Below are 23,320 nucleotides of genomic sequence, written 5' to 3' on the forward strand. Positions count from 1 at the left end.
ATCCTTTTGTGTGCAAGGGTACAATGTTGACTTGCAACATTGGTGTTTAATGGATTCAAGGATTCAAAAGGAAATCCTATAAAGAATAAACAGCTATTGGGAAAAGTGTCTGTCTTTGAAGGTAAGCTTCCATGGGTCCACGTGAAGCACAATTTGAGTCATCATAGTGACGGCATTCATGCTAAAAGGAACTGTGCTGCTCATTTAAGTGGTATGTCTGCAATCCAGACTGCTAGAGTAGCAGTCCCACCAAATACTTTAACGCCCTTAATTCAAAAAACATTCCTGCGGTCACAGTATCACAGGTAGGAGAAAGGATAATACCTAATAATATGTCCACTTTAGATATGACCAAAGAAGCCCGTGAGGTATTGGCATCCGTGCATGCAGGGGTCAAAGCAACTGGGACAATGCTCCCAGCAACACTATTGATATTGATATTTGTCAACAGATTAAACCCTCCACTGTCAAAAGACCTATAGCAACTCCACTCACAATCTCTTACAAACCCTTTTCAGTTATTTATTTAGACCATATCGGACGGCTTCAGTTGGCTAACTGATACAAGTGCATGTTGGTAGCAATTGATTAATATTCTTGATTCCTATGCGTTTGTCCAAACATAAGCGAAAGTGTTTCAGCAGTAGTAAAAGATTTACAGTGTCTGGTAGTGGTTAGGGCAGGTCATTAATTTCATTCAGTTAACGGTCCTGTGTTTGCCACTCAGTTTTACAGGGATTCGATGTCTGCTCTAGGAGTTTGTCTGCAACCTTTTTAAAGCTAAATAAAACTGTTATTTAACATGCTAATGGCATAATTAAACAAACCTTGACACCCTGGATACTAAGTTGAGGTTTTAGTTGGTACCATAATCTTTATGGAGTTCTGAGAGCATTGGATAACTTGCCTAGACAAATATTGGGAGGAAGCACTTCGTATGATATTCGCTTTTGAGTTTCTATGTTTGTGTCCATCTTAATTAATCCTGGGAAGGTAGCAAATCAAGATAAACTTGACCTTGAGAAACCTTTAAATATTTTATAGAGTATCCAAGAAGTCAGAGAAAAACTGTCAAATGTGAATCTTTCTGACGTCACCACCTGTGTAAGGAAGACCATCACTGCTAATGAGTGGTGGGGTCCCAAAGTTGGGGACCTAGAACATTAAAAAATACTCAACAAGCAAGCTTTGGAACAATCACTGTTCTTGGGGTAAAAGAAAACAGAAGTTCTTCTGCCTAGCTAAAAAAAAAACAAGCAGGTATCTATTGACCACGTGAAAAAGCACTATGTGACCAGTCCTTAACAGCAGATCTTTGCAGACATCAAGAACAATTCAGATCAGTAATTCTCAGCTTCATCCTATTTTGAATATATTACTCCTTGAACAAATCAGTAATATTTGCTAGCTTGAGTTCCCAGATGGGGATATTTGAGCTCCACGCTAATCAGAGTACTTAGTTCCACAAATGCACCTGATGTTGACATCACTACTGTTGCTACTGTTCAATGTAACCCTGTGATTTATCATGAAATACCACCTTACGCCACATAATTTGAACTTGCTCCATTTCAAGAGCCTCGAATGACCCATAATTTTGAGAACGAATCAACAAACTTTATAGTTGCCTATTCAACCCTTTCTACGGTCACTCATTGGTAGAGACTGCTGCGTGCTTGCCAATGATTTTGTGACAAGTACACGATTCCTTCATAGTCTTATTCCCTGATCATTTTGGAGACCTTTATCTTTATCATGTGGCTATAAACAGTAGTAGTCGATCTTCTGCTATTCAATGGACATTTTGTTCTTGTGTTGAAATTTTATATTGAATTTCATCATGAAATACAGAGTAACACAGACATAATAAAACAATAAATTATTGATAATATTAAATACATATGCTGGTGATAAATATGAACGAATAAATAACAATAAATAAGGATTCATACTTTATATAAATAGTAAAAAGAATAAATAAGTGAGTAAATATGTGGTATAAAGAACATGAAATCGAATTTGATACCATACATATTATAATATATAAAATATGAATACATCTAAATACAAAAAAGAGAATAACTTTGTACAAGATAAGTAGAATAATATCAGAGCACAAAAATATATAAAAGAGGAGAAAATTGGTATGAAAAGTGGAAGAAAGAAGAAAAGTAGAGAAAAAAAAAGATAAACTGTAAAGAAGAGAATGAGAGAACAGTGAGAGATAGTAGAACCAGAGTAAGGAAGATAGGGAAGGGAGGGAAGACAGGAATAGGGGAAATGAAATGATGAAGGATAAAGGAAAGGGAAGAAGAAAAGAAATACAGAAAATATAAAAATAATGAATTAGTTAATTCAAGTGTTTGCATTAGGCGAGAGAGTGGAGTTGGCATCATTGGTAATTTCAGTTTTTGGAAAAGAAGACCAAGTCTGGAGAAATACATCAACTTGATCTTGAAGGTTATAAATTGTGCGCTCATGTTAGGTTGTTTGCATCATTGCCACCAGCCATTCTTCCTGAGAGGGTAGAGAAGGAGACTTCCAATGACGCAAAATACAGATTTTAGCTGTAGCCAGTGCAGTGTGTAGTAGACAAATTTGTGGTTTGGAAAGTTTTGGAAAGGGTCGAAAATCATGCAAAAGGATTGTGGCAGGCGTAAATGGTAAAGATAATGGCATTGTGGAATGTAAAGTGTTTCCAACAAAGGACCAAAAGGACCTCGTTACTGGGCAATCGCAAATAATATAAACTATGTCACAACCAGAGTTGGAACATCTCCAGCAATTAGTGTGTGATAGCAATCCAGCTTTATGTAACTTAGTTGGTGACCAGTGCCATTCATGAAGGATTTTAAATATACAAAATTTAAGCCTTGCTTAACGAACGCCCTTATGTAATCTCTCCAATATCTTGTCCCATTCAGAAGCCGTATATGAAATAGATAAACGAGATTGCCATTTATTTTGAAGAGCATAGGAGAGAGATTGTGAAAATAAAGGAAGCATAAAGGTTTTATAAAGACCTGAGATCACTCCTCTAAACTATCCCCACATATTTAGGTAAGATAGTATTGGGGACACCTGCAACACCCAAGGGGGAGGACCTAAGTGTTTTTTCAGACTTTGTTGAAGTTGAGAGTATCTAGAGGAGTGTTGAATAGGAAGATTAAATTCCTCACATAATTTAGAAAAGGATTTAAAATTTCCATCATGCAGAAGTTGATCTGGAGAGTAGATACCAGCTGCTTGCCATAAAGGCCAGGATAAAGCGCGACCATTGATACGGATAGCTGAATTGTTCCAAAGAGGAGCCTTAACATGAATACGCATGTTTGAGTCTAGTATACGATGCCCCCTTTGCCAAGATTTGTGCATGGCTAATAAGATCGGATTATTGGGGTCAGAAGAACTAGTGCCACTACCGTATAAAAGAGAAAGATCCGAGTCATTGGATAAAAGATGACGCTCAATAGAAACCCATTGTGGAACATCTTTAGTTCCTGGCAAAAAATAAGAAAATTGGGAGATGTGTAGAGCAAGGAAATAGTGTTCGATGAATGGACGACCCATACCTCCATATAACTGATGGGCTTTTAATTTTGTTATAGCAAGACGTGGTTTAACTGAGCCCATATAAAAATCTTAATCTTGGAATCTATTATTCTAAGGGTAGCTAAAGGAATCTGGAGGGGAAGCATGCCTAAAACATAGATTAAACGCGGAAGGGTGACCATTTCGATAGCTTGTACTCTACCCCAAAGGGATAAACCCAGAGCTTTCCACTTATCAAAATCCATTTGCATTTGAGAAAGTAAAGGAGCTAAGTTATCTGCATTCATATTTTCCAAACCTTTGTTGACCAACATTCCTAGATATTTAAGATGTGAGGACTGCCAATGAAAAGGGAATCCATAAATAACTGCCCTTGTAGTGCCAGTAGAAATGGGTAATGCTTCACTTTTGTCCCAATTTATTTTATAACCCGAAAAGGAGGAGAAACCATTAATAATTTGAAGAAGGGATGGAAGAGATCGAGGAAGATTAGTAAGAGTAAGAAGAATATCATCTGCATATAAATAGATTTTCGAATGTCCAATTGGGAGAGGTACACCTATAAAATCATCAGATTGATTGATAGCAGCAGCAAGTGGTTCCATAGGGAGAAGAAAAAGAAGGGGGGACAACGGGCAACCCTGGCATGTTCTCCTCCGAATTGGGAATTCATTGGACAAAAAACCACCGCAATTAACCTGAGCTGAGGGGTTGTCATATAATTAACGCACTTTATTGATGAATTGATCACCCAAACCAAAGATATTCATAATAGTAAAAAGGTATTCCCACTCAATGCGGTCAAACACTTTTTCTGCATCAAGCAAAAGAGCCAAGGTATCTTCTGAGAGATGTTTAGCAGACCACGAGGTGTGGGCCAGAGTGCGGAGATGGTTCCGAGAACAATGCCTCGGTACAAAACCTACCTGGGTGAAATGTATTAAAGAAGGCAGTACTTTGCGGAGTCGAGACGCCAAGATGCTAGCCAAGATTTTAATATCACAATTTAATAAAGAAATGGGATGATAGCTACCACACAAAAGAGGGTATTTGCCAGGTTTAGGTAGTACAGCTATAACTGCCTTATTAGAGAGAGGGCCCAATGATGATTCTGTATCAGCCTCAAGAAATGCAGCATGTAACGTATTAATCATACTATGACCTGCCCATCTTTAAAATTCAGCAGGAAGCCATCTTCCCCAGGAGCTTTATGATAAGGCAGAGCAGCAATAGCTTTAGAGATATCATCTCTTGTGATTTCACCATCAAGCAGAGCTCTACCATCATCAGAAAGACGCGGAAGACTCACCTTCTCAAAAAAAGAGGACATCTTACCTAAGTCTATTTGACTACCTGGGGTATATAAGAATTAATAAAAGGAGGCAAATTCATTAACTATCTCTTGGGGCCTTGTAAGTATGTCACCTTGAGTAGATCAAATAGCTGGAATAGCCATTGCTGATTCTCTTTGACGTAATTGTGCAGCTAACAACCTCCCGGCCTTCTCCCCTTGCTCGTAATGTCTTCCTTTCATCCTTTGTAAAGCAGATTCGCTTTGGATGTAAAGACTATTAAGAGACATACGTGCTTGCTCCAATAACTTGCGATTATGTAAGGTAGGATCTGACATATATAAACGGGAATAGAGTTGAATATCTTGTTCTAAATCCGTCTGCTTTGCAATATTATTCGTATTAGCAAGTAAGGCATCACGCATTACTTGCCCTCTAATAGTGGCTTTAGCCGCCACCCAAACAGTCCTGCTGGAAGTGACAGAACCCTGGTTAATAGAGAGATTATACTGTAAATGAGATTGTAACTGAAGTTTACCCTTAGGCGTCCTGTGTCTTTGGATGTTCACATGCCATGGTTTACGCCCTGGTCGGGATAGACCTAAATCTAAAGATACAAGGACAGGAGAATGATCAGACAAGGCTGCTTCTAGGATACGAGATACTGTGACTAATTGAACTGCTCTGTGCGATATCATAAAATAGTCTAAGCCGGAGAATGTACCATGTGAGGGTGAAAAGAACATATATTCTTTGTCTTGTGGATGACTGAGACGCCAATGATCAACCAAACCATTATCGGAAAATATGTCAGTTAATACCGCTCTATCCACTGCATTGGCCCTATCAAACAAACCAGTTTTATCTAGAATAGGATCTTCTACCAAATTCCAATCCCTGCCAATGAGGTATTGCGAGGCATCAATCTCTGTAAGAAGGCGATTCAATTGAAGGAAAAAAGACTTTTTAGTGCCAATTGGAGCATAAATGGAACCAAGACAAATGTAAGAATTCCCGATACGTAATTTGGCAAATACATATCGACCATCAGGATCTGACCAGGTCTTGGAAATCATGACTGGAAGTAATCTGCGGGTTAGAATTGCAACTCCACATTTGTGGACAGGGTTAGTATTTATAGGGTCATTTTTGTGAATGCTGCTGTGAATGACCATCCCTACCCAATCTCTACAAAGTTTGTCAGATTCAATCTCATTGAGGTGTGTTTTTTGTAATAAAGCTATGTCTACATGTTTGGACTGTAAATAAGAAAGTACCTTCTTTCCTTTAATGTAATGAGTGAAGCCATGGACATTCCGAGTAATGGTAGATAAAGAATGGATATTGGCCATGATGGGATACAAGCAAAAGGAATTGGGAATCAATGTATTAGTCAAAGTGGGAAAAATAAAAGGTAGGAATACAATGGGAGGGAATAGGGCTGTATGGAAGGGAGAGTACTCTCGTTGATAAGAAATATAAAAGTAAGAAAAGAAGAGTATTACAGGTTAAAAAAGTTTAGCATTTGTAAAGAAAAAGTGAAGAAAAGAAAAAGACTTGTGGAGGAGAAACATGATAAAGAAGCAAAGAAATATTACAGTAAAGTATTGTATAGAACAATAGAGAAAGATGTAAGAAAATGTAAAAGAAGGTTGGTATTGATATATATTAGAGAAATCAAACTGTTCTATGTAAGCAGTATATATCTGGCAGTTAAAATATAAAAGAGAATCAAAAACAAAGAAAAAAAGAAAAGAAAAATGTATACAGATCAGTTACTTACAACTTTTAACTTTTAACCGCCGGTCTAGGCTCACTGGAGCACCACTACGAGTACAAACCCCTTAAGGAGGGTTAAAAATTGATATGAATATCAGCCTGGACAATAAATTAGAAATGCTGTATAGAGAGTGAAAACTCCTGTGACCCAAATACATATAATAGTATGCGTTAGGAGGATAAGCACATTTCATTAAGAAACATAGATAAGCATTAAACGGGCCTATAAGCAATACATGAATCAGAATGAATTTCAGAAGTGAAAGTAAACTATGAAAATGATCATTCATAAATACAATCCTCATAGTATTGACATATTAAACAACATTTGATAATTTAAATTTCTAATAACTATAAGAAAAAGCATTAGTATTATTTAAGAAAGAAAATCAGCAATGTAAAGATGGATAAAGAATCTGTTCCTAAAAAGTGAGATAGTAATACATTAAAAGCGCACATCATAGTGTATAACAGATGACCAATGTGAAATAAAATTATAAATAATGTTTAGAATAAAATTTGTTTGATAAAGGGACTGAAATAAGATACATATTAAAATACATAGTAAGTATATCCACAAGGAAAAACACTTGGTAATATATTATAATCAGCTATAATATGTATAAGTAGAACTCATTAATCTTTCTGACTGAAGAGCAAGATGTAAGTAAACACAAGGAGTAAGCATTACCTGAACTTAAAGAGTCAGGTAAGTTGATAAAACGATATTAACTAAGACCGTAACTGTGAGGACAATAAATAGCGACTCAACTCATTCGCCATCTGAAGCAGATTTTAAGGGAGATCTGGACTTATCTCTACATTGATCTTGTGTGAAAGTACCTACAGACTGCAAGACGGACGTTTGATCCTCGTGTGTACAAAAAGATCGCTCTGTGACTCTACCTCGAGGACGCACATCCCCAAGGTTGCGACGCCTATTATCTGTCGACTGTTGAGGTTGTGTAGAACTTTGACCAGACTGCTCGTAAGAAATATGTTATACATCCATGTCCTGAACTGATAAACTGTCAAGAAAATGCTGTAATTCTTCAGGGTTGTAGAAGTCTTGTGATTCACCATTTTTAGTAAGGCGGAAGTGAGCTGGGTCAAACAGACCATACTTGATATCCAACTTCCGCAGTTGTGGCCGCATAGCTAAGAATAGTTTCCTTCTTTCGTTGGTTTCTCTCGAGAAGCCAGCTGCCATATGTATTCGATGACCATCATAGATGTAAGATCTGTGTGCGAGCTGATAATAGTATCTGTCTGACTTGCTCATGTCTCAGAAAACAAGCAATTACAGGCCTTGGTTGAGAATCCAGGTTTGTTTGTGGAGGACCAATAAGATGAGCACGTTGGATTTCCAATGGTGGGTCAACAGTAGTACCAAGTAATTTGGGAAGAATTTTACATAGAAATAACCAAGCATTTTGGCCTTCAATTTTCTCTGGAAATCCAAAGAAGCGAACATTGTCTCTTCTATTGCGCTCTTCCAAGTCAACAAGCTTACTGCAAAGAAGTAGAAATTCCTGGTCCTTGCTTTGTACTGAGTCAAGCCTATTTTCCACTACAGTTAATCGTCGATCCAGCCCATCAGTTTTTTGATGAAATTGCGCAATATCCGCTCTAATGGATTTGGTTTCTGTCGAGAGGGAAGAAATGTTATTATCCATTCCTGTCAGATGGCAGCTGATAGTTTAAATTTCCTGCAAAATATGGTTCATAGTTTCTGCTGACGCAGCGGTTGAATTGACCAAAGATGAAGTAGATGGTGATGAGGGTGAACCTTTAGTAAGCATAGTCCGTAATTGCTTATGTGTGTCTACAGGAGGAGAATATTTCGAATTTTTGTTGCAATTTTTGTGGTTAGACATCTGTAAAATGTGTCTGCAAAGTGTTGAAAAAACCCAGACACAAATGAAGCAATTAACAATCAAATGTGAACAATTAGAGCATTTAGGGGTTAATATGAAAGTGAAAGAGTAAACTTATCACACTTAATCCTGCAGGCTCTCGTAAGTAAGTATTCTAGTCTCTTACCGATAATAATGACAAAAATAGTCAGTCACAAATGAGAATATATGGCATTCTATGACATAAAATATTTAGCGTTTACACTAAAAAACATCAGCATAAGAAACTAGTAAGATACAAATTATAAGAAAAAAGAGCTCAGTCTTTTACTGCATTGTTTATAAAATCATTAAACCTTCATAACATGCAATGTAAAACTGACAGTATGTTCAGATCATTGAGCGAAAAGCGGTTAGTATGCCATAGAAATTCCTCATAAATAATACTTCATAGGCGGAAAAATATTTTCACTAGACAGTGATGTGGTATTCAGTGAAGATATTGCGAATTACCAACATGAAAGGGCGCTTTGAAATGTAGAGTAACAAACTATCTGAAAGCATGTTGGAAATGAGTATGCCACAGGAGAGAAAAAGCATTAGTTGACCTGTGAACTCCATTCTTGAATTTTACTCTCTGTAGGTGTGGAGAATATATAAAAAATAAAAAATACAGTGAAGAACTGTAACATTTCACACATTAATTGAAGCGCAAAAGGTTGTGTGTGAGGTTTCAATAGAACAGCTGAGAGTCGATACTTCAGAAGTATTTGTGGAAAGAATAATTGTTCGAGTCAGAGACAGGGCTTTAAGTGGGCCGGGTCTCGAGGGGTCTGAGCACCGGGAGTTTTTTAAAAGAGGCCCCGAAACGGGTCTCTATCGGGCTCTGTTTCGAGCCCTGGCACAGGCAGTCTGTTTTTTTCCAGACTGCAGAGACAGCAGTTTACTGTCACTGCAGTACGGAAAAAAAGTGCCAGGGCACAAAACAGCCAGATAGAGACCGGTTTTGAGACAACAAGAACATGGATGTGCGCTGCCCACACTACTCTCTCTCACTAGTGGAAAAGTTACAGCATGACGTCATGACAGGGGGGCTTTGTGGAGTTAGGGAAATCCTTTAAAGAGTAATTTTCTCTCTGGATTTCCCTTCTCTTTCTAAAACGCAAGAGAATCAACATTGTGATAGGGTCCCCAGGGCTTTAATTGGAAGCTTTTTCAATATTATATGTAACAAGATATAGTTGCAGCTTATTTATCTTATGCAACTAATAACCATTTACAAAGCCAATAGTCCTGACTTGTTGTAGGTGTGATGTTACTTGTTGTATCATATATCTGGATGCAATGACAGAAACAGCAAAATACAAGTTGGGCGCACACTATACTAAACACAGATTTTTAGCCCAAGTGTTTAAAAGCCACGCCCCTAATTGGTGGCCATGCCCCTTTGAGAGACCCCCCAGTTTTTTCATCCCACTTAAAGCCCTGGTCAGAGATAACCTTGAAAAGGGTCATTTCCTCACAGGAATTAATCACAGAAGCAGAAGGCAAAGATACTTCTTACCGGCTGAGAAATAATGAAGCTCTGAAGGAAGAGAGCCTGTTTCCGCTATGCGTGGTAATAAAGCCCTCTCAGGAATGCAGCCAGAGAGGCTCTCCGGCCAGAGAGGCTCTCCGGTTAGGCAAGAGCCGAGGCTTTGACAAGGTGTGAGGCCCAGGACATGCTTGCCAGAGCGGAAAGTATTCCATTCAGAATTAACCCTAAAAAGGGTTGTTCACCTCTGAAATTCAGTCACAAGTAAAAGCGCTGCCGCAGGAATGCATAGCTGTCACAGGGGGATCCTAGCTGAGGTGTAAAGTGCGCCGCCTCCGTCAAGGGTCTGTCTCACAGTGGAGCCTCACGTTCAGACAGCCATCCTTCTTCGTGGCCAGACCACGCCCCCCTGGACATTTTGTTCTCTTCCAAAACAATTGCATCATGTGTGATTCATCAACTACAGCTACACTGTTCATTCCACAGAACCCAAAGACTTCTCAATGCTGCAAACGTCACAGCCTATCCTGTGCCAGGGCACGTAGCAAGGGAGAAGGTTCTATACCAGATTATGGGAACTACTGAGACATTGCAGTTACCATATGTGTTGAAAGTCTCAAAGAATGAAATTGCTCTATTCCAGATGACTGGGACGCCAAGACTGTCAAAAGAATAATGTCTGACTTGCAGGCATATGCTACGTGTAATAAAGGAGATCCATATATGAATTCAGCAAATTTCAAAGAAATGTTTTGTTACCATCACTATGCACACTTTTTCATAGATATGATTAGTTCTCATAGAGAAATGCACAATTACTCACAATAGCAATAGTGTGTGGCTGGCCTTCTGATAGCCATCCTAATTTCTGAAAGAAATTCCAATATTTTAAGTGTACTGCCAGATCCCATCATTCAGCCTTGTCTTTTTCACAAAAGCCACAACGGCTTCAGGAAAACAAAAAAAATCACTACTAACAAGTTGATTTATTCTACTGCATTTAGTCAAACTCTATACACATAGTTGTTCATGCTATTAATTATTTGGGGGTAAATATTGATAAGAATATTGTTTGGTGACCAAATGTTGGCAGATCCATGTAAGGCAAGTAAGCCTTTATTTGTGCATGAATATAACCCAAAATAAATAATTTTTCTGAACAAGACTATCCAACAGACTAACCATCTGGGATTTGGAACAATGAAGGGCTCAAAGAAGCTTTAATAACAAAAGTCCATTTAACTCTGTTCAGGAACTGGCCAATTGCAAAAAAAACATGTCTTATCAGTGCACATAATTAATTCATGAGAAAAAGGAGCCCTGTGGTCAGGAAGTTCAAAGGAGCCAAAGCTCAAAACCTATTGATATTTAAAGAAGCTCGGAACAGCATTTTGCTACTAATGATCCAGCTTCTAGATGTCCACCAAGCCAGGGACTAAAACGCAGGAACCTCCTTTGCAAAAACAAGGTTTTTTTGTGATAGATACTTTTGATGTCTCCAAAATACGTTTTGTGCCCTTCCCCGCAGCATTCACATGGCCCACCCACACAAGTGAGGTACCATTTGTATTGGGAGACCTGGAGAAACACTGGATGGTAGGACGATTGTGTCCGCCCAGTGATCCATACAGAAATGTGAGGGAAATTTGATATTTTAGCTTAATTTTATGTTTGCAGGAGATTCTGGGTAAGAAAAGGTTGGAGGAATATGTTTTTAGGATGACTGTTTCAGGAACCCACAAAAGTGAGGTATCATTTTTATCAGGAGAGTGAGGGGAATGCTGCGTAATAAGAAATTTGTGCCAGTGCGGTGATCCTTCAACTTTCCCACACAGACATATGAGCCTAATTATGGGATGAAACACAAAATGCATTTTGAGGACTTTTAGCTTAATAATTGATAATCGACATGATGAGCACATCATAAGTTTTCATAATTTATTGTTGATGTGAAATATTTATGGGGGCCAATGTGTTTTGGGACAACAATTAGCTTAATCAGGAATAAATAATATATACTTCACTATTGCTATAGATTGGACATAGCATTGAAGTGAACAAATTGATAGGAGCACAAAAAACAGAATAGAAGCTAAGAAAACACTAGGGGTGGGCATGGTTCACGAAAAAGTGCTATCGCGTAGCTATGCAAAGTGCACTTTGCACTATGCGAGCTACGCGTAGCACAACGCAAACTGCGTAGTAGCATGATCGCACTGTGCAAGATGTCGTTTTCAATGATTGCACAGTGCGGACAAGCATTTGGCACTAAGAATCATTGAAAACGGCATCTTGCACAGTGCAAGCTGTACTTTTCTGTCACTCGAGTAGATTTTTACTCGAGCTGCAGCTTTCTCAACGCGGACTGGTAGTTTCTCATCGTGAGTGGTCGTGAGCATGCACGACCACTCACAATGAGAAACCTGACCTCCCTGCGTTGAGAATCTCGCCAGGAGGCTTATTTTCCATGCTCGCGATTGTCAACTTGATGCTGCTGATCGCGAACAAGGAAAAAGTCTTGCGAGGATGTCATTTTGCTTGCTCGCGGTCGTCAACTTGGCGTTGAGGACCGTGAGCAAGCAAAAAATTACCGCTGCACTACGCTACGCATGTTTGCACTGTGCAACGTGCAGTTCGTGTAGTGCGAAGTTGTGCTAACTTTGCAAACTACGCGAGCGTAGCATTGTGCTTTGCCCAGGGTTAGAAAACACTACGAACATTTCAGAAAAAACACAACAAAAGGCAATTTGTTACTATAACAAGATTACTGTTAAAATACAAAAGGAAACATTGTCACAAAATCATTGACAAACTCATTAAACTATGAGAGAGACAAAGATGCTAACTAAAAAGTATATAGATAGAGGTACCATCAGAATGGGAGACATTATTACCTAAGTCGGTTCATAGAGCGATCCCTAAAAGAAAAGAGTAATAATGAGTGGTGACATGTGTTGATAACGGAACTCAAGTACAATGTAAGGGTGGGACATGCACTGTGTTTAAAACAACTAATAGATATTATGAAACTGTGTGTACGCAGTTTACATGAAAGATCGTAAACAAGAAGGGTAAAACAAGATGATGTTTACACAAAAAGGAAAAGAACATGGAAGTGGAATACACTGTACATGATATTAACTGAAAACCAGGAGACAAGGTGGGTGTTATTGGAGGGATCAGAAGATAATTATGTGTACACTCATACCGTTATGGAAATCTTTAACACTTATCACAGTAAGGGAAAGAAATAACAATGATCTTGAGCCAAGAACTGAATCAAAATTAACGATATAAAAAGCAGGTCACAACTTTAGTAATGGTAATATTATCAAAAATAGTAAACATGTGACGGTCTGGGCCACATGAAGCAGGACTCACCTTTTGGATAGTTAAATTTGGTGTATGTGTAACAGGATGCAGATTAACTCCACACTTTTCTGTAAAAGGTAAAGATATATGGGAGAACCGTATTTAGAGAAGTTATTCCACAAGCATGATTAGTCTAATGCAACGTGACTGTCTGTGTAGATATGGCCAGATTATACATTCATCCTCCTAAAGTCTAGCTTGAAGCAAGGCAGCAGGAGTAAATATTACAAGCTCCCTTAATGTCACTGTCCACAAACAGGCTGCAGAGAGAGGTTTGACACTCTCTAAACGTCACACGAAATGTAAAATTCCTTTCATTGCAAACAAACTGTACAATCATGTTCTGAAAACAGAACACGATTCCCACTAGATTGACGTCCCTTAAAATGCAAAGCTATCAATATACAACACTGGAGTCACCTCATCCATTTTACTCCTTCAATTAATGATCGTAGTATACATCTTCCTACAGTTCACAGATACAGTGTTGAAGAGAGAGTGCAGTAGGACGTGTAAATATAGCTCTACAAGCGGAGATTTCATAGAGCGCTGAAACCCTTCATGGGGGGAAACGTTTGCACATCTTTTGGTCTCACACGAGAGATAGTGCACATTTTTTTAAAAAACAACACAAACAACAGTTAGCGTGAGTCAAACCACTATGGTTTATAAACATCAACTTTTACTTTGATAGAGTTATGCTGTCCTGTACAGGGAAACCATAATGGGCTACTTAAACCCATATCAGCAGCTTACCGGTATGATGGGCATAGCTCAATGTCACGAGCTTAGCTTGTCATGAGCATGGGAGGGGTTAATGCGGAGTTCTTTTAAGGGTTTGTAGCAACCACATGGCCACTGATTTAAAAAAACACAACTACAGCGATTCTACCCTTTGTAGTTGGAAAGAACTACTTTCTGTTATTGTAAACACTCACATCATGAGCAGCTCCAGCACTTTACCACTGCCTCAACGGAAACCATTATTTTCGGTTGTGTCAAACTATCATATGGTATTATAAGGTAAACGAGTTAAAGGGATTTCAGCCAATACTGAGATAAATGCTTAGGGTGTATAGAGATTGTACCATGTACCTCATAGTTAAGAGGTCCAATAACCAATAACCTGTCTGCATACTAAAGGGAAAAGAATGGAGCACCTGCAATAAAGTTCAACTAAAAGAAGGAAATACATGATTGTGAAAGATACTCTTGAGCTGGGGCTAGTCACTAGTATGTGGAGTTACACATGTATGTGAACAAGTGTTCTCAAAAAGAAACTATAACTCAATGTGAATTTGATAGTCAGCTGCGTAAAAATGGGGAATAACACTGACAGTAAGGAAGATGATAGCGCCCAATGTTGTATTCAGTAAAATTGATCTGAGTTAAACCCAAAAACACAGACAGAAATACTCAATGTTAAGAACAGACACATTTATAGTCTTGTGCATCTAAAAATATATATTTTTACATCATTACATTTACAGGAATATAAAATAGGTTAGTCATCATAGTAAATAATGCAATCTCTCCTCTTTATTGGAGTGCAACATGCTGTTAACTGATGTGGCTCCCTTTATATCTACTCATGTGTTTCTGATCTTCTACAAATATTTTAGTCTAGAAAGTTGATGGTTTCTTCATTGTACTCAGTCGATAATTCAATATTACGGGAGTGCTGGTTCAAGACAGGGTGAAAGTGTGATAAAGTCGTTTTGTCAGCGCTCCAAATAATGAAGGTATCATCATTGAATCTCATCCGTCAGACATTGTTGTAAAACAAATGCTCACGGTTCCCCAGAAGTCATTTAGTTTTCAAATGTACCCATGAGCGGGGAGGGATACGAAGGCTCGAATCGCGAACCCCATCGGGGATCGGCTTGTACGATGGTGCGTGGATTTTTCATAGAAAAAGAAGTGATTTCAAACTAAATAAAAAACTGGCCATTTCTACTTCGATCAAAGATCAATGAACCTGCTGCAGCTTCCGAGGACAGAGCCTCGCACCCCGCCCGCTGCACACAACTCACAGCACAACTCAAAGCACAACTCACAGCGATGCACAACTCACAGCTTACCTCCCATGGATGCTGAACTCACCGCCGAGGCTCGCAGGGAGGCTTCTCTGAGTGACCCGTCGTCTCACTGAGGCCGTCATTAAGTGTCAGTCTCTGCTCTCCGCCCCGAAGCCTCGCTGCCCTCTCAGCGCTGCACCTTAGAGCGTCCGCTAGAGGGCGCCAGATCCCCAGCATCCACCGAGCGATGCGTTGCTGGACCCAGAGGCCCAGCTGCATGTGGCAGAGCGGCCAGAGGCCGGGACAGAAGCCGAGGACCCCTGAGGGTGGGGGAGGGGAGGGGGAGGGGGGAGGAAACAGAGCCAGGGAACTCACAGGGAAATCACACCAGAGCCGAGCCAGGTAACTCACAGTAAAACCCGAGCCAGAGCCGAGCCAAGGCCCTGGCTTCCCCTGGAGCCCTTAAAATATGAAAAGATTGTGATGCAAATCAAGCAACAAACATAACTAAAGTATGATAAACACTCTTCAACCCGCAAAAAGGTGCATTTCACGAATATGCGGACTCTTCAACATTAATGCGGCACTTTAACGCACTCCCTTGAAGATGAATTACCAAAAGCGATACTTTCTAAATATGAATAATTCGTGTACTAAAGGACAAGACGGTTGCCATGGAACCCCCCCACCCAATGCCCAGAGTGTTACAATCTCTTAAATCACCCACTGTAGGTGCTTTTACAACCGGTTAACCCGAACTCCTGAATATGAAAGCGCTTTGCTCCTGCCGGATTGAAGAAAAATGTGTTTTAGTCAAATAAAATCTTGGCCTAAAATGACAACATTTTAGAGGGAAGCCAGGGCCTTACGACGAGGAACCACAACCCCATAACCCAGGGCATTAGGGGAGCACTTCAGAGAGATGCCACCAGCAGCCAATCCTGGGGCTTTAAACACCCCATGCGGCCAAAGAATGTGGAAACGCACTGGATGCAAATGAGTGAAAGCTGCTTATTCACAGCTTGGGCAAAACACAGAACGCAACACTCAAGATTGAAGCTGAGTATGTAAACACAAAGGGCAGATTTACGTTTCCTGGCGCATCCCTGCAAATCGGCAGGGATGCGCCAGGAAAGATGATTGACGCAAGCTTACCCTTGCGCCACCACAGATGCCCATATTTACGAGGCTTTCCTCCAACGGAACGCCCACACTGTGACAGCACTCCCACATGAAACCATGTGACGCATCTCTCTAGATGCATCACGTTGTAAATAAGGCGCAATGTGGCGCATGTTATACGCCAGAGCTGCGTCGCAAAAGTGATGCAACAGTGGCGTAAAAGTGTCATAAGAGGCTTGTAAATCTGCCCCTAGATTTTTTTTTCATATCGCAATGAGAAATATTTCACTGTTATTGACAAGCATAATGTTCGATTACCACTGGTTTGGCTGAGGCTCTGTGACTCATGGCTGTATACAAAGCCTACACTGATGGTGAGTTGTTATCCTTAGCATGTACACCGACCCACTGCAAATCTCACGGCATATGTGTCATGTCCAAAGTAACAGGTGACAGTGCTGGGCAAGTGTTAAATGTTCATACACCTCCTGCAATGGCGCCATTGCCTGTCGGCACACATTGCCACAGGCGCATATATACCAGAATGTAACCCTCTTGATGGAAGGCTGGGAAGAGAACCCATCTCTAGGACGGTCTGTTCTCTTGTCATGCATGCTCCAGACAGCTTCTCGGGTGCGGTGGGAGACAGTGTGGGAGACCTTGACAAGAGCGGCCAGTGCAGGTAAGGGCAGTGGGGCCCAGTAGGTGGGGTGGGTAGAGGAGGGGGACTCAATAGGCGATGACAATGAGGGAAAATTACATTAATTATTAATTTTCCAGTAAAGCAGCATGTTGTGGATAGGCCAGGTTGGGACAGTGCTGGAGTTGCATCACACCCCCGACACAACTAGAGCACTGCGCCAACCTTACGCCGGAAGATGTGACACGCATCTGTTTATCCACGGGCCATGATGCACCGCATAGTAAATACGGTACAAAAGGGGGTAGTGATAGACGGAGCATCTGAACCAATCAAACACTCACACCCAGTCAAAAGATCTGGGTCTAATCCATCACCGCTCTTTAGCCCACTCTGCCACCCCAGTTTAGACATGGCTATATGCAAATCAGTCTGACCCTGTGCCTCATGGGAACAGAACAGCTCAAACTGCCAAGCCATGTCTTCCCTGGACCGGAAACAAGCTTCCGGGGAACGGTTTCTGGCATTCCAGCTGTCTTCAGCCCGGCTTGCAACTGCAAGATCTTGTGACTGGGTGTGAGTGTTTGATTGATTCAGATGCTCCGTCCATCACCACCCCCTTTTGTACCGCTTTTGGCCACCATAAGTGTGGCAGGGTATGCTCAGACGTGAGTCCCTTGCTCACTTTGCCACTGGATTCAAGCAACTGAAAAAGATCAAACATTTAAAATAATGATTTACATTTTCACAGTTCTTTCTGTATCTGGGTGGGAACTCATAGCACTAAGAATATGCAAATCACCATTCCCCACATCATCTGCTAGGATTACATTCTGTGGCTCTCTGGTTACACACAAAGACCTCTGCTTTGATCACATGAACCAAGAGGGGTTTTATAAAGTCAAATAGTGTGTTTCCCACATTGTTAGGTTAATTTTCATTTATGGTATGCATTATTTTATATGCAGTTATCTGAAGATGAGAGACCAACAATATAGTTACAGAATATTTAGAAAATGATTCCCATGCTCACACTTTGGAAGCTTGGCTGCGAGCAGGCAGGCTTAACTTCAAAGACAGGTATGTAAAGCATTTAAAAAAAAACGATTCGGTAAATAATTAAGATACAACCCACAATAAAATTCCAACGCCAATGTATATAAATAGGAAATATTGTCATCTTTATAATGACATAAAAACAAAAACAATCCACTGTAGTGAACCAGAGATATGAATTTGTAAATATTAGTCACTTTCTATTGCTTAGAAACCAACAGTGCCTTCGTTAGTCATTTTGTTGCCTCTGACAGGGACACATTCACTTTAGCAATTGTTCTGTTGGATTTCTCACAACTCTTGTGCAGCCCCCTCCTGCAGGCTGGATCCTTTTAGAACTCCTTCCTAAAGTTCTTCCTGCGGGCCCCAAAGTATCCAACACACAATCCAAGGCTCTGGAATCTCCATGAGGGTCCTTGAAAGTGTGAGACTTCAGTCCCCCAGTCCACTTGGACAAAACCCTTACAAATATACTAGTACTGCAGGCTGGCGGTTCTTTGTGGTGATGTCCACTGGTACCTTGCAGGGAGTCTCCTATTTAGTCCTTTTGAAGCAGGTTTGATCCACAGGGCTGTAGTTTCAGATGGTGCAATCCAGGGGCTGCTGAATGCACATCAAACGAGAAATGTTCAATCTCACTAACCCCAGGGCACTTAAAAACCTTTTTATACTGATTCTCCTTACACATACCTGACCCCTCACCCCTGGGACACTTAGGGGAGACCTTGGGGGTACCTGCCATGCCGAAACATTGTAGTTCATTCTTGTTAAGTTCCTCAAACTTAAAAGTCGATTTGGGCACAGTTTGCATTTCGTAATCCATCCTGCGACACAGGGCTGACTTTAAGCTGATCTTAGGCTCTCGGTAGTGCACACAGGCAAGTGCATAAGGGCTGCTGCACTCTAAACTGCCATGGCCTATTATATAGTAAGGACTGATACGTAGTTTCAATCCCAATGCCCTATATAAACAAGGGCCTTACAGGGGAGCTCATGCAATCACAGGGGTACCCCAACCCTTAGTGTGCCCTAATGTATGTAGGTGTTTTCGCTTTATTCTAAGTGTGTTTTCAGCACAGCACTGGCTCCGGGCCTGGTTAGGCAGAGCCCAGGGTCAGTCCGAGTCCGTTACCACCAGGACCAGTCAGCAAAGGTTGGGGGTGCCCAGGGCACAGGATGACTTTGCAACACCTATTTCCTTCTTTTCTGTCTATCTATCCTTCTTTCATTCTCTCTTGCTAACTTTACTTCTTTGTTGCCTTCCTCCTTCTTTCCTTCATGTTTGTCTTCTTTATTTCTTGCCTTTTTTCTTTCTTACCTCCTTCTTTGCCCTGTTGTCTTATTTCCTTCTTCGTTTCCTTCCTTCCTTCTATCTTTCTTTCTCAAAAGCAACAGGTTGGCAGACAACTCTAGAACTTTTTTTTTACATCTCTGCTATTTATTTATTTATTTCGAGTTTTGTATAGTACATAGTTACCCTCGAGCATCCCAGCGCTTGTTCCAGAACAACAGAAAGGTAGCAGTCAAGCGTAATCAGAGGCATCAGTTAGGAAAGAGGTGCGTTTTAAGGAGTTTGCGAAATCGGAGACAACACAGACTCAGGGGGAGTGAATTCCAAAGAGTCGCTATATTCACTGAGAATCTTCTCCCACCCGTACGTGCCTTTTTAACTTTAGGAGTTTTGAGCAGATGTTTCTGATCTGAGCGCAAGGCTCTATTGGCCTTATAGGGTACAACTAAATTCTTCAGGATAGGAGGTCCCTTATCCTGCAGAATTTTATGCGCAATACAGAGGGACTTAAATGTGACCCTTTCGCGCACCGGAAGCCAATGCAGTGCCTTCAATGCGGGTTTAGCTGACCACGTCATTGGGGTGCTCTTAAGAAGCCGTGCTGCAGCGTTTTGAATCTGTTAGAGTTTGTTGAACGTTGCTTCAGGGGCACCAAGAAAGTTAGCATTGCTATAATCCAATCTTGATACGATCAGCCCCTGAATGAGCAGCTTCCTAGATGGCGGTGGGAGGAGGGGCAAAACTTTCCGGACTGAGCGGAGAAGACCAAAACAAACTCCTGCCATTTTTTTTTGCCTGAGTCCTAAAAGAGAGGTCTTGTTCCAGCCAAACCCGAGACTCTTAATCTCCTCCTTTGGACTCGGGAGCTCGCCCAAACAACTGGGCCAGATAGTCGGGGGGAGTGAGGATCCTTTATGCCCTAAAAGCATTATTTCTTTGAGCCGTTCAGCTTCAGTGCTGATTCACACATCCAGGTGTAGACTTTGGGCATGCAGGAAAGCAGCATGTCTGGACTTTTAGCAAGCTGGGATAAGGCGACCACCAGCTGAGTATCATCAGCGTAGCTCACGATTTTGATACCAAATGGGGCAACCACATCCTCCAAGGGGGCCATATACACATTAAACAATGTGGGGCTTAAGGAAGAGCCTTGTGGCACACCACAATGGAGGGGGATTGACGCTACCTTCCCACACCTGGTAAGTCCAGTTGCTAAGGAATGACTTAAGCCATTTCAAAGCCGTCCCTGTCACCCCTACATCTGACAGCCGTTGAGTTAACACTTGATGATTAACAGTGTCGAAAGCCACACTGAGATCCAGGAGGATCACTGCTACTGATCCTCCCGAATCCAAGATGCTTCTGGCTTCCTCAACAACTGCCAGACGAGCGGTGTCAGTGCCCTGTCCCGGCCGGAAGCCTGTTTGCGAATTTCTCAACAGCCCATTGGACTCAAGAAAGTGTGATAGATGTAAATTCACCAATCTTTCCGCGATTTTACTGAGTCCAGGAAGCAGAGAAATAGGCCTGTAATTCGCCAGGTCTAGTGGATCTAGGTGAGGCTTTTTCAGGAGAGATTTCACAACTGCTCCCTTCCAACTTAATGGACCCAGACCACATGAAAAGGATGCATTGATTAAGTCGGTCACAGGGTTAGCAATAGTGGATCCTACCTGTTTCAAGATCTTCATAAGGACTGGGTCGCTAGGGGAGCCGCTCTTCATAGTGACCAGTACTTTAAGGACCTCATCCACAGATACTGGTGCAAAGGCTTCCAAAGGGACGGGGGCTCCAGCTGACTCACTGATAGCCTCTACTCTCTGGTCAATCTGGGGCAGGGCACTTAAATCTGGGGCAGGGCACTTTGGTATGAAAATAGTTCGCCAGATCCTTACATTTGTCTCCTGGATTATCATGGGCTGGAGAAGGCTCGGGAACTCTCAATAGTGCCTTAACCACTAAGAAGGTTTCTCTGGAGGAGTTCGAGGAGTTTTTAATTCTTTCATCAAAGAATTGTGCTTTAGTACGACAAAGAGCAAGTTTATACGCCCTTATCGCAGAGCGATATTCAATTCTATTAGATTCATCCCAGTCCTTCCTCCATGCACGCTCAAGCTTCTTACAGCCCTTCCTAAGAGTTCTCAGCTCGGGCGTATACCAAGGGGCAGAGACCATTCTCTTCTCTCTTTTTGCGACTGTTCTTTTAGGGAGGATAGAATCAAGTGAACTGGTCAACCAGATGCTAAGGTTCGCATCTGCCAATACTGGGTCCAGAGCTGGTGGGGGACACGAACATTCGAGTTTAGGGACCCAATTCTCGACCGACAACCTGGACCAAGCTCTTTCCAAGGTGCGAACACTAGGAAAGGATGTAGTCATGGCCTGAATTTGCCAAGTGAAAGAAATCAAGAAGTGGTCTGACCACGGGAGTGGATAGGGAGGCATGGCTCTCAAAAGGGACACGTTAGAAAAGATCGGGTCAAGCAAATGGCCCTTATTATGTGTTGCTCCCGAGTTGATCAGGCCTACCTCACAGGCCTTAAGATCACATTGTAGGTCTCCCGCCAACAGATCCGCCGGGTCATTAAAGTGAAGATTAAAATCTCCCAGCATCATAAAATTGGTAGTAGTGGATGCCAAAACCGTGACGGTTTCCATCAAAGAGCTGATAAAATTTCCGATACACACTGGTGGACGGTACACCAATAGACCTGACACAGAAACCGTAGGTGAAATCTGCAAAGAGAACTTACAGCTCTCGCAGTCCAACACCCCGATATTCTGTGCCCTACACACAAATGAATCCCTATATAGTATGGCAATGCCACCTCCTCGACCCACTGGCCTATTCTGAGAGTATATTAAAAAGCCTGGGGGGAGGGCTCGTACAGTGTCCACCACTGAGCTTGATGTGATCCACGTTTCCGTTAAAAACAGTATATCTAAATTATGATCCTGCATGACACAATTAATCTCTAAGGAGTGCCTCGGGAGGGATCTGCAATTCAACAAGGCCATTTGCAGGGAACTCTTTCTCATAGATGGCTGGGACGAACAGCATACCTCACAATAGGAGAAAGGTTTTGCTCCTCTGTACATGTAATTGCAGGTGGGTTTTTTAGGGGGGCGTAGTGATGTAAGATCATCGTGGGTATAAGTAATACTGAGCCCTAATGAATTTAGCATGGGTCCTGGCCCTGAGCCCGCCTGGGCCCAGACGGGCACAGATGGGCTGGACTCTGGCGCGACTCCGGCGTGCTTCCGGCGCACCCGCTGCGCGTTTCCATCGCAGGTTTATATAGCTGTTCGTGAGTCTGCTTGGGACACTGAAGTGCTGACCAAAATGGCGCCCGTGGAGAGTCCCAGCCTACCCCAAGATGGCTGCGGAATCGGCGGTATGCAGCAGCTAAGGACCCGCTCAAACGGCGGTGTAAGTACAATTACAGTGCAGGTAAGCGCTAATAATTAAAAACCGGGGTTAAGAAATAAGGCAGTAAATTAATGAGAGAACCAACAGGAATTATTAAAAAACGAAGCGCTCGCTTCCAAGACTGTCACGCTATGTGCACAAGAAGCTGCCAAGTGCTAAGATGACCAGCAAGCACAAAATGTTGTTTAGAGGCCGACTCACCTCTCAGAGACCGTCTTATGTAGCGGTTCGTGAGTCTGCCCGGGACATAGGTACTCACAGGGGTTTTTAGTCACACCTCATCCAAGGTTGTGTCATTCACATTGTTCTCCATCCCCCTCAAAGACTGACTTCACTATGAGTTACAGCATCTTTAGTCAATTTATTTTTAGATTGACA

General features: G+C 41.6%; 1 pseudogene; it reads right to left on the reverse strand.

The window, feature by feature from the left end:
- Nucleotides 1–4,702: 4,702 nt before the first annotated feature.
- The window catches only part of LOC147725279 (GTPase IMAP family member 4-like), a 32,955-nt pseudogene continuing 14,337 nt past the window's right edge, over nucleotides 4,703–23,320 (reverse strand).

This window comes from Lissotriton vulgaris, chromosome 4_1, assembly GCF_964263255.1.
Source record: "Lissotriton vulgaris chromosome 4_1, aLisVul1.2, whole genome shotgun sequence".
NCBI lineage: Eukaryota > Metazoa > Chordata > Amphibia > Caudata > Salamandridae > Lissotriton > Lissotriton vulgaris.